The sequence below is a fragment of the Salvelinus alpinus genome, chromosome 29, assembly GCF_045679555.1.
Source record: "Salvelinus alpinus chromosome 29, SLU_Salpinus.1, whole genome shotgun sequence".
In the NCBI taxonomy this organism is placed as follows: Eukaryota; Metazoa; Chordata; class Actinopteri; order Salmoniformes; family Salmonidae; genus Salvelinus; species Salvelinus alpinus.
The window spans coordinates 4,583,264-4,597,117 of NC_092114.1; positions in this window are offsets into that span (position 1 = coordinate 4,583,264).

The window sequence follows — 13,854 nt, forward strand, 5'->3', positions numbered from 1 at the left end:
ATAATACAGTCCAGGACAACAGGCCAGGTAATTTATAGAACAGGCCAGGTCTACAGGCCAGGTCTATTATAATACAGGCCAGGTATATTATAATACAGGCCAAGTCTATTATAATACAGGCCAGGTCTTCAGGCCAGGTCTATTATAATACAGGCCAGGTTTAGTATAATACAGGCCAGGTCTATTATAATACAGGCTAGGTCTATTATAAAACAGGCCAGGTATATTATAATACAGGCCAAGTCTATTATAATACAGGCCAGGTATACAGGCCAGGTCTATTATAATACAGGCCAGGTATATTATAATACATGCCAGGTATATTATAATACAGACCAGATCGATTATAATACAGGCTAGGTCTACAGGCAAGGTCTAGTATAATACAGTTCAGGTCTATTATAATACAGGCCAGGTCTGTTATAATACAGTCCAGGTCTACAGGCCAGGTCTATTATAATACAGGCCAGGTCTATTGTAATACAGGCCATGTCTATTATAATAAAGGCCAGGTCTATTATAATACAGTCCAGGTCTATTATAATACAGGCCAGGTCTACTTTAATACAGCCTAGGTCTACAGGCCAGGTCTATTATAATACAGGCCAGGTCTATTCAAATACAGACCAGGTCTATTATAATACAGGCCAGGTATATTATAATACAGGCCAGGTCTATTATAATACAGACCTGGTCTATTATAATATAGACCAGGTCATTATAATACAGGTCAGGTCTAATACAATACAGGCCAGGTCTACTATAATACAGCCCAGGTCTATTATAATACAGACCAGGTCTATTATAATACAGGCCAGGTTTATTATAATACATGCCAGGTCTACATTCCAGTTCTATTATAATACAGACCAGGTCTATTGTAATACAGAACAGGTATATTATAATACAGGTCAAGTCAATTATAATACAGGTCAGGTCTTCTATAATACAGGTCAGGTCAATTACAATACAGGTCGGGTCTTCTATAATACAGGCCAAGTCTATTATAATACAGGCCATGTATACAGGCCAGGGCTATTATAATACAGGCCAGGTCTATTATAATACAGGCCAGGTCTATTATAATATAGGCCAGGTCAATTATAATACAGTCCAGGACAACAGGCCAGGTAATTTATAGAACAGGCCAGGTCTACAGGCCAGGTCTATTATAATACAGGCCAGGTATATTATAATACAGGCCAAGTCTATTATAATACAGGCCAGGTCTTCAGGCCAGGTCTATTATAATACAGGCCAGGTTTAGTATAATACAGGCCAGGTCTATTATAATACAGGCTAGGTCTATTATAAAACAGGCCAGGTATATTATAATACAGGCCAAGTCTATTATAATACAGGCCAGGTATACAGGCCAGGTCTATTATAATACAGGCCAGGTATATTATAATACATGCCAGGTATATTATAATACAGACCAGATCGATTATAATACAGGCTAGGTCTACAGGCAAGGTCTAGTATAATACAGTTCAGGTCTATTATAATACAGGCCAGGTCTGTTATAATACAGTCCAGGTCTACAGGCCAGGTCTATTATAATACAGGCCAGGTCTATTGTAATACAGGCCATGTCTATTATAATACAGACCTGGTCTATTATAATATAGACCAGGTCATTATAATACAGGCCAGGTCTATTATAATACAGGCCATGTCTACAGGCCAGGGCTATTATAATACAGAACAGGTCTATTATAAAACAGGCCAGGTATATTATAATACAGGCCAAGTCTATTATAATACAGACCGGGACTATTGTAATGCAGGATATGTCTGCAGGCCAGGTCTATTATATTACAGGACATGTCTATTATAATACAGTTCAGGTATATTATAATACAGACCAGATCTATTATATGACAGGCTAGGTCTACAGGCCAGGTCTAGTATAATACAGGTCAGGTCTATTATAATACAGGCCAGGTCAATTAAAATACAGGCCAGGTCAATTAAAATACAGGCCAGGTCTATTATAATATAGGCCAGTCTATTATAATACAGGCCAGGTCTATTATAATACAGTCCAGGTCTACAGGCCAGGTCTATTATAATATAGGCCAGTCTATTTTAATACAGGCCAGGTCTATTATAATACAGGCCAGGTCTAGTATAATACAGGCCAAGTCTATTATAATACAAACCAGGTCTATTATAATACAGGCCAGGTCTAATACAATACAGGCCAGGTCTACTATAATACAGCCCAGGTATATTATAATTCAGATCAGGTCTATTATAATACAGGCAAGGTCTATTATAATACAGGCCAGGTCTATTATAATACAGCCCAGGTATATTATAATACAGATCAGGTCTATTATATTACAGGCCAGATCTACTTTAATACAGGCTAGGTCTACAGGCCAGGTCTATTATATTACAGGCCAGGTCTATTATAATACAGGCCATGTCTACAGGCCAGGGCTATTATAATACAGGCCAGGTCTATTATAATACAGGACAGGTCTATTATAATACAGTCCAGGACAACAGGCCAGGTCAATTATAATACAGGCCAGGTCTATTATAATACAGGCCAGGTATATTATAATACAGGCCAAGTCTATTATAATACAGGCCAGGTCTACAGGCCAGGTCTCTTATAATACAGGCCAGGTATATTATTATACAGGCCAGGTCTATTATAATACAGGCCAGGTCTATTATAATACAGGCCATCTCTACAGGCCAGGGCTATTATAATACGGGCCAAGTCTATTATAATACAGGCCAGGTCTATTATAATACAGGCCAGGTATATTATAATACAGACCAGATCGATTATAATACAGGATATGTCTACAGGCCAGGTCTAGTGTAATACAGGTCAGGTCTATTATAATAAAGGCCAGGTCTATTATAATACAGTCCAGGTCTATTATAATACAGGCCAGGTCTACTTTAATACAGCCTAGGTCTACAGGCCAGGTCTATTATAATACAGGCCAGGTCTATTCAAATACAGACCAGGTCTATTATAATACAGGCCAGGTCTATTATAATACATGCCAGGTCTACAGGCCAGTTATATTGTAATATATGCCAGGTCTATTGTAATACAGACACAGTATATTATAATACAGGTCAGGTCAATTATAATACAGGTCAGGTCTTTTATAATACTGGCCAGGTCTATTATAATACAGGCCATGTCTACAGACCAGGGATATTATAACACAGGCCAGGTCTATTATAAAACAGGCCAGGTATATTATAATACAGGCCAAGTCTATTATAATACAGGCCAGGTATACAGGCCAGGTCTATTATAATACAGGCCAGGTATATTATGATACAGACCAGGTCTATTGTAATACAGGATATGTCTACAGGCCAGGTCTATAATAATACAGGACAGGTATACAGGCCAGGTATATTATAATACAGGCCAAGTCTATTATAATACAGGCCAGGTATACAGGCCAGGTCTATTATAATACGGGCCAGGTCTATTATAATACAGGCCAGGTCTATTATAATACAGTCCAGGTCTACAGGGCAGGTCTATTACAATACAGGCCAAGTCTATTATAAAACAGGCCAGGTCTATTATAATACGGGCCAGGTCTATTAAAATACAGTCCAGGTCTACAGGCCAGGTCTATTATAATATAGGCCAGTCTATTATAATACAGGCCAGGTCTATTATAATACAGGCCAGGTCTATTATAATACAGGCAAGGTCTAGTATAATACAGGCCAGGTCTATTATAATACAAACCAGGTCTATTATAATACAGGCCAGGTCTAATACAATACAGGCCAGGTCTACTATAATACAGCCCAGGTATATTATAATTCAGATCAGGTCTATTATAATACAGGCAAGGTCTATTATAATACAGGCCAGGTCTATTATAATACAGGCCAGGTCTAATACAATACAGGCCAGGTCTACTATAATACAGCCCAGGTATATTATAATACAGGCCAGGAATACAGGCCAGGTCTATTATAATACAGGCCAGGTATACTATAATACAGGCCAGGTATATTATAATACAGACCAGATCGATTATACTACAGGCCAGGTCTACAGGCCAGTTCTATTATAATACATGCCAGGTCTATTGTAATACAGACCAGGTATATTATAATACAGGTCAGGTCAATTATGATACAGGTCAGGTCTTTTATAATACTGTCCATGTCTACAGACCAGGGATATTATAATACAGGCCAGGTCTATTATAAAACAGGCCAGGTATATTATAATACAGGCCAAGTATACAGGCCAGGTCTATTATAATACAGGCCAGGTATATTATAATACGGACCAGGTCTATTATAATACAGGCCAGGTATATTATAATACAGACCAGATCGATTATAATACAGGCTAAGTCTACAGGCCAGGTCTAGTATAATACAGTTCAGGTATATTATAATACAGGCCAAGCCTATTATAATACAGGCCAAGTCTATTATAACACAGGCCAGGTCTACAGGCCAGGTCTATTATAATACAGGCCAGGTCTATTATAATACAGGCCAGGTCTATTATAATACAGGCCAGGTCTATTATAATACAGACCTGGTCTATTATAATATAGACCAGGTCTATTATAATACAGGCCAGGTTAATTATAATACATGCCAGGTCTACATTCCAGTTCTATTATAATACAGACCAGGTCATTATAATACAGGTCAGGTCTAATACAATACAGGCCAGGTCTACTATAATACAGCCCAGGTATATTATAATACAGGGCAAGTCAATTATAATACAGGTCAGGTCTTCTATAATACAGGTCAGGTCAATTACAATACAGGTCGGGTCTTCTATAATACAGGCCAAGTCTATTATAATACAGGCCATGTATACAGGCCAGGGCTATTATAATACAGGCCAGGTCTATTATAATACAGGCCAGGTCTATTATAATATAGGCCAGGTCAATTATAATACAGTCCAGGACAACAGGCCAGGTAATTTATAGAACAGGCCAGGTCTACAGGCCAGGTCTATTATAATACAGGCCAGGTATATTATAATACAGGCCAAGTCTATTATAATACAGGCAAGGTCTATTATAAAACAGGCCAGGTATATTATAATACAGGCCAGGTATATTATAATACATGCCAGGTATATTATAATACAGACCAGATCGATTATAATACAGGCTAGGTCTACAGGCAAGGTCTAGTATAATACAGTTCAGGTCTATTATAATACAGGCCAGGTCTATTATAATACAGTCCAGGTCTACAGGCCAGGTCTATTATAATACAGGCCAGGTCTATTGTAATACAGGCCATGTCTATTATAATATAGACCAGGTCATTATAATACAGGCCAGGTCTATTATAATACAGGCCATGTCTACAGGCCAGGGCTATTATAATACAGAACAGGTCTATTATAAAACAGGCCAGGTATATTATAATACAGGCCAAGTCTATTATAATACAGACCGGGACTATTGTAATACAGGATATGTCTGCAGGCCAGGTCTATTATAATACAGGACATGTCTATTATAATACAGTTCAGGTATATTATAATACAGACCAGATCTATTATATGACAGGCTAGGTCTACAGGCCAGGTCTAGTATAATACAGGTCAGGTCTTCTATAATACAGGTCAGGTCAATTACAATACAGGTCGGGTCTTCTATAATACAGGCCAAGTCTATTATAATACAGGCCATGTATACAGGCCAGGGCTATTATAATACAGGCCAGGTCTATTATAATACAGGCCAGGTCTATTATAATATAGGCCAGGTCAATTATAATACAGTCCAGGACAACAGGCCAGGTAATTTATAGAACAGGCCAGGTCTACAGGCCAGGTCTATTATAATACAGGCCAGGTATATTATAATACAGGCCAAGTCTATTATAATACAGGCTAGGTCTATTATAAAACAGGCCAGGTATATTATAATACAGGCCAGGTATATTATAATACATGCCAGGTATATTATAATACAGACCAGATCGATTATAATACAGGCTAGGTCTACAGGCAAGGTCTAGTATAATACAGTTCAGGTCTATTATAATACAGGCCAGGTCTATTATAATACAGTCCAGGTCTACAGGCCAGGTCTATTATAATACAGGCCAGGTCTATTGTAATACAGGCCATGTCTATTATAATATAGACCAGGTCATTATAATACAGGCCAGGTCTATTATAATACAGGCCATGTCTACAGGCCAGGGCTATTATAATACAGAACAGGTCTATTATAAAACAGGCCAGGTATATTATAATACAGGCCAAGTCTATTATAATACAGACCGGGACTATTGTAATACAGGATATGTCTGCAGGCCAGGTCTATTATAATACAGGACATGTCTATTATAATACAGTTCAGGTATATTATAATACAGACCAGATCTATTATATGACAGGCTAGGTCTACAGGCCAGGTCTAGTATAATACAGGTCAGGTCTATTATAATACAGGCCAGGTCAATTAAAATACAGGCCAGGTCAATTAAAATACAGGCCAGGTCTATTATAATATAGGCCAGTCTATTATAATACAGGCCAGGTCTATTATAATACAGTCCAGGTCTACAGGCCAGGTCTATTATAATATAGGCCAGTCTATTATAATACAGGCCAGGTCTATTATAATACAGACCTGGTCTATTATAATATAGACCAGATCATTATAATACAGGTCAGGTCTAATACAATACAGGCCAAGTCTACTATAATACAGCCCAGGTATATTATAATACAGATCAGGTCTATTATAATACAGACCAGGTCTATTATAATACAGGCCAGGTTAATTATAATACATGCCAGGTCTACATTCCAGTTCTATTATAATACAGACCAGGTCATTATAATACAGGTCAGGTCTAATACAATACAGGCCAGGTCTACTATAATACAGCCCAGGTATATTATAATACAGGGCAAGTCAATTATAATACAGGTCAGGTCTTCTATAATACAGGTCAGGTCAATTACAATACAGGTCGGGTCTTCTATAATACAGGCCAAGTCTATTATAATACAGGCCATGTATACAGGCCAGGGCTATTATAATACAGGCCAGGTCTATTATAATACAGGCCAGGTCTATTATAATATAGGCCAGGTCAATTATAATACAGTCCAGGACAACAGGCCAGGTAATTTATAGAACAGGCCAGGTCTACAGGCCAGGTCTATTATAATACAGGCCAGGTATATTATAATACAGGCCAAGTCTATTATAATACAGGCTAGGTCTATTATAAAACAGGCCAGGTATATTATAATACAGGCCAAGTCTATTATAATACAGGCCAGGTATACAGGCCAGGTCTATTATAATACAGGCCAGGTATATTATAATACATGCCAGGTATATTATAATACAGACCAGATCGATTATAATACAGGCTAGGTCTACAGGCAAGGTCTAGTATAATACAGTTCAGGTCTATTATAATACAGGCCAGGTCTATTATAATACAGTCCAGGTCTACAGGCCAGGTCTATTATAATACAGGCCAGGTCTATTGTAATACAGGCCATGTCTATTATAATATAGACCAGGTCATTATAATACAGGCCAGGTCTATTATAATACAGGCCATGTCTACAGGCCAGGGCTATTATAATACAGAACAGGTCTATTATAAAACAGGCCAGGTATATTATAATACAGGCCAAGTCTATTATAATACAGACCGGGACTATTGTAATACAGGATATGTCTGCAGGCCAGGTCTATTATAATACAGGACATGTCTATTATAATACAGTTCAGGTATATTATAATACAGACCAGATCTATTATATGACAGGCTAGGTCTACAGGCCAGGTCTAGTATAATACAGGTCAGGTCTATTATAATACAGGCCAGGTCAATTAAAATACAGGCCAGGTCAATTAAAATACAGGCCTGGTCTATTATAATATAGGCCAGTCTATTATAATACAGGCCAGGTCTATTATAATACAGTCCAGGTCTACAGGCCAGGTCTATTATAATATAGGCCAGTCTATTATAATACAGGCCAGGTCTATTATAATACAGGCCAGGTCTAGTATAATACAGGCCAAGTCTATTATAATACAAACCAGGTCTATTATAATACAGGCCAGGTCTAATACAATACAGGCCAGGTCTACTATAATACAGCCCAGGTATATTATAATTCAGATCAGGTCTATTATAATACAGGCAAGGTCTATTATAATACAGGCCAGGTCTATTATAATACAGGCCAGGTATAATACAATACAGGCCAGGTCTACTATAATACAGCCCAGGTATATTATAATACAGATCAGGTCTATTATATTACAGGCCAGATCTACTTTAATACAGGCTAGGTCTACAGGCCAGGTCTATTATATTACAGGCCAGGTCTATTATAATACAGGCCATGTCTACAGGCCAGGGCTATTATAATACAGGCCAGGTCTATTATAATACAGGACAGGTCTATTATAATACAGTCCAGGACAACAGGCCAGGTCAATTATAATACAGGCCAGGTCTATTATAATACAGGCCAGGTATATTATAATACAGGCCAGGTATATTATAATACAGGCCAAGTCTATTATAATACAGGCCAGGTCTACAGGCCAGGTCTCTTATAATACAGGCCAGGTATATTATTATACAGGCCAGGTCTATTATAATACAGGCCAGGTCTATTATAATACAGGCCATCTCTACAGGCCAGGGCTATTATAATACGGGCCAAGTCTATTATAATACAGGCCAGGTCTATTATAATACAGGCCAGGTATATTATAATACAGACCAGATCGATTATAATACAGGATATGTCTACAGGCCAGGTCTAGTGTAATACAGGTCAGGTCTATTATAATAAAGGCCAGGTCTATTATAATACAGTCCAGGTCTATTATAATACAGGCCAGGTCTACTTTAATACAGCCTAGGTCTACAGGCCAGGTCTATTATAATACAGGCCAGGTCTATTCAAATACAGACCAGGTCTATTATAATACAGGCCAGGTCTATTATAATACATGCCAGGTCTACAGGCCAGTTATATTGTAATATATGCCAGGTCTATTGTAATACAGACACAGTATATTATAATACAGGTCAGGTCAATTATAATACAGGTCAGGTCTTTTATAATACTGGCCAGGTCTATTATAATACAGGCCATGTCTACAGACCAGGGCTATTATAACACAGGCCAGGTCTATTATAAAACAGGCCAGGTATATTATAATACAGGCCAAGTCTATTATAATACAGGCCAGGTATACAGGCCAGGTCTATTATAATACAGGCCAGGTATATTATGATACAGACCAGGTCTATTGTAATACAGGATATGTCTACAGGCCAGGTCTATAATAATACAAGACATGTCTATTATAAAACAGGCCAGGTCTATTATAATACGGGCCAGGTCTATTATAATACAGGCCAGGTCTATTATAATACAGTCCAGGTCTACAGGGCAGGTCTATTACAATACAGGCCAAGTCTATTATAAAACAGGCCAGGTCTATTATAATACGGGCCAGGTCTATTATAATACGGGCCAGGTCTATTATAATACAGTCCAGGTCTACAGGCCAGGTCTATTACAATACAGGCCAAGTCTATTGTAATACAGGCCAGGTCTATTATAATACAAACCAGGTCTATTATAATACAAACCAGGTCTACTATAATACAGCCGAGGTCTACTATAATACAGATCAGGTCTATTATACTACAGGCCAGATCTACTTTAATACAGGCTAGGTCTACAGGCCAGGTCTATTATAATACAGGCCAGGTCTATTCAAATACAGACCAGGTCTATTATAATACAGGCCAGGTCTATTATAATACAGGCCAGGTCTAATACAATACAGGCCAGGTCTACTATAATACAGCCCAGGTATATTATATTACAGATCAGGTCTATTATAATACAGGCCATACCTACTTTAATACAGGCTAGGTCTACAGGCCAGGTCTATTATAATACAGGTCAGGTATTTTATAATACAGGCCAGGTCTATTATAATACAGGCCATGTCTACAGGCCAGGGCTATTATAATACAGAACAGATCTATTATAAAACAGGCCAGGTATATTATAATACAGGCCAAGTCTATTATAATACAGGCCAGGTAAACAGGCCAGGTCTATTATAATACAGACCAGGTATATTATGATACAGACCAGGTCTATTGTAATACAGGATATGTCTACAGGCCAGGTCTATTATAATACAGGACATGTCTATTATAATACAGGCCAGGACTATTATAATACAGACCAGATCGATTATAATACAGGCCAGGTCTACAGGCCAGGTCTATTACAATACAGGCCAAGTCTATTGTAATACAGTTCAGGTCTATTATAATACAGGCCAGGTCTATTATAATACAGGCCAGGTCTACTATAATACAGCCCAGGTATATTATATTACAGATCAGGTCTATTATAAAACAGGCCATATCTACTTTAATACAGGCTAGGTCTACAGGCCAGGTCTATTATAATACAGGTCAGGTCTTTTATAATACAGGCCAGGTCTATTATAAAACAGGCCAGGTATATTATAATACAGGCCAAGTATATTATAATACAGGCCAGGTATATTATAATACGGGCCAGGTCTATTATAATACAGGCCAGGTCTATTATAATACAGTCCAGGTCTACAGGGCAGGTCTATTACAATACAGGCCAAGTCTATTGTAATACAGGCTAGGTCTACAGGCCAGGTCTATTATAATACAGGCCAGGTCTATTCAAATACAGACCAGGTCTATTATAATACATGCTAGTTCTATTATAATACATTGCAGTTCTATTGTAATACAGACCAGGTATATTATAATACGGGCCAGGTCTATTGTAATACAGACCAGGTATATTATAATACAGGTCAGGTCAATTATAATACAGGTCAGGTCTTTTATAATACTGGCCAGGACTATTATAATACAGGCCATGTCTACAGACCAGGTCTATTATAAAACAGGCCAGGTATATTATAATACAGGCCAAGTCTATTATAATACAAACCAGGTCTATTATAATATAGACCAGGTCTATTATAATGCAGGCCAGGTCTAATACAATACAGGCCAGGTCTACTATAATACAGCCCAGGTATATTATAATATAGATCAGGTCTATTATAATAAAGGCCAGATCTACTTTAATACAGGCTAGGTCTATTCAAATACAGACCAGGTCTATTATAATACATGCTAGTTCTATTATAATACATGCCAGTTCTATTGTAATACAGACCAGGTATATTATAATACAGGTCAGGTCTATTATAATACAGGTCAGGTCAATTATAATACTGGCCAGGTCTATTATAATACAGGCCAGGTCTAATACAAAACAGACCAGGTGTACTATAATACAGCCCAGGTATATTTTAATACAGATCAGGTCTATTATAATAAAGGCCAGGTCTATTCAAATACAGACCAGGTCTATTATAATACAGGCCAGGTCTATTATAATACAGGCCAGGTCTACAGGCCAGTTCTATTATAATACATGCCAGGTCTGTTGTAATACAGACCAGGTATATTATAATACAGGTCAGGTCAATTATAATACAGGTCAGGTCTTTTATAATACTGGCCAGGTCTATTATAATACAGGCCATGTCTACAGACCAGGTCTATTATAAAACAGGCCAGGTATATTAAATTACAGGCCAAGCCTATTATAATACAGGCCAGGTCTATTCAAATACAGACCAGGTCTATTATAATACAGGCCAGGTCTTCAGGCCAGGTCTATTATAATACAGGCCAGGTTTAGTATAATACAGGCCAGGTCTATTATAATACAGACCTGGTCTATTATAATACAGACCAGGTCTATTATAATACAGGCCAGGTCTATTATAATACAGACCTGGTCAATTATAATATAGACCAGGTCATTATAATACAGACCAGGTCTATTATAATACAGGCCAGGTTTATTATAATACATGCCAGGTCTACATTCCAGTTCTATTATAATACAGACCAGGTCTATTGTAATACAGAACAGGTATATTATAATACAGGTCAAGTCAATTATAATACAGGTCAGGTCTTCTATAATACAGGTCAGGTCAATTACAATACAGGCCAGGTCTTCTATAATACAGGCCAGGTCTATTATAATACAGGCCATGTATACAGGCCAGGGCTATTATAATACAGGCCAGGTCTATTATAATACAGGCCAGGTCTATTATAATATAGGCCAGGTCAATTATAATACAGTCCAGGACAACAGGCCAGGTAATTTATAGAACAGGCCAGGTCTACAGGCCAGGTATATTATAATACAGGCCAGGTATATTATAATACAGGCCAAGTCTATTATAATACAGGCCAGGTCTTCAGGCCAGGTCTATTATAATACAGGCCAGGTTTAGTATAATACAGGCCAGGTCTATTATAATACAGGCTAGGTCTATTATAAAACAGGCCAGGTATATTATAATACAGGCCAAGTCTATTATAATACAGGCCAGGTATACAGGCCAGGTCTATTATAATACAGGCCAGGTATATTATAATACATGCCAAGTATATTATAATACAGACCAGATCGATTATAATACAGGCTAGGTCTACAGGCAAGGTCTAGTATAATACAGTTCAGGTCTATTATAATACAGGCCAGGTCTATTGTAATACAGGCCATGTCTATTATAATACAGACCTGGTCTATTATAATATAGACCAGGTCATTATAATACAGGCCAGGTCTATTATAATACAGGCCATGTCTACAGGCCAGGGCTATTATAATACAGAACAGGTCTATTATAAAACAGGCCAGGTATATTATAATACAGGCCAAGTCTATTATAATACAGACCAGGTATACAGGCCAGGTTTATTATAATACAGGCCAGGTATATTATAATACAGACCGGGACTATTGTAATACAGGATATGTCTACAGGCCAGGTCTATTATAATACAGGACATGTCTATTATAATACAGTTCAGGTATATTATAATACAGACCAGATCTATTATAATACAGGCTAGGTCTACAGGCCAGGTCTAGTATAATACAGGTCAGGTCTATTATAATACAGGCCAGGTCAATTAAAATACAGGCCAGGTCAATTAAAATACAGGCCAGGTCTATTATAATATAGGCCAGTCTATTATAATACAGGCCAGGTCTATTATAATACAGTCCAGGTCTACAGGCCAGGTCTATTATAATATAGGCCAGTCTATTATAATACAGGCCAGGTATATTATAATACAGGCCAGGTCTAGTATAATACAGGCCAGGTCTATTATAATACAAACCAGGTCTATTATAATACAGGCCAGGTCTAATACAATAGAGGCCAGGTCTAATACAATACAGCCCAGGTATATTATAATTCAGATCAGGTCTATTATAATACAGGCCAGATCTACTTTAATACAGGCTAGGTCTACAGGCCAGGTCTATTCAAATACAGACCAGGTCTATTATAATAGAGACCAGGTCTATTATAATACAGGCCAGGTCTATTATAATACAGGCCAGGTCTAATACAATAGAGGCCAGGTCTAATACAATACAGCCCAGGTATATTATAATTCAGATCAGGTCTATTATAATAAAGGCCAGGTCTATTCAAATACAGACCAGGTCTATTATAATACAGGCCAGGTCTATTATAATACAGGCCAGGTCTACAGGCCAGTTCTATTATAATACATGCCAGGTCTGTTGTAATACAGACCAGGTATATTATAATACAGGTCAGGTCAATTATAATACAGGTCAGGTCTTTTATAATACTGGCCAGGTCTATTATAATACAGGCCATGTCTACAGACCAGGTCTATTATAAAACAGGCCAGGTATATTAAATTACAGGC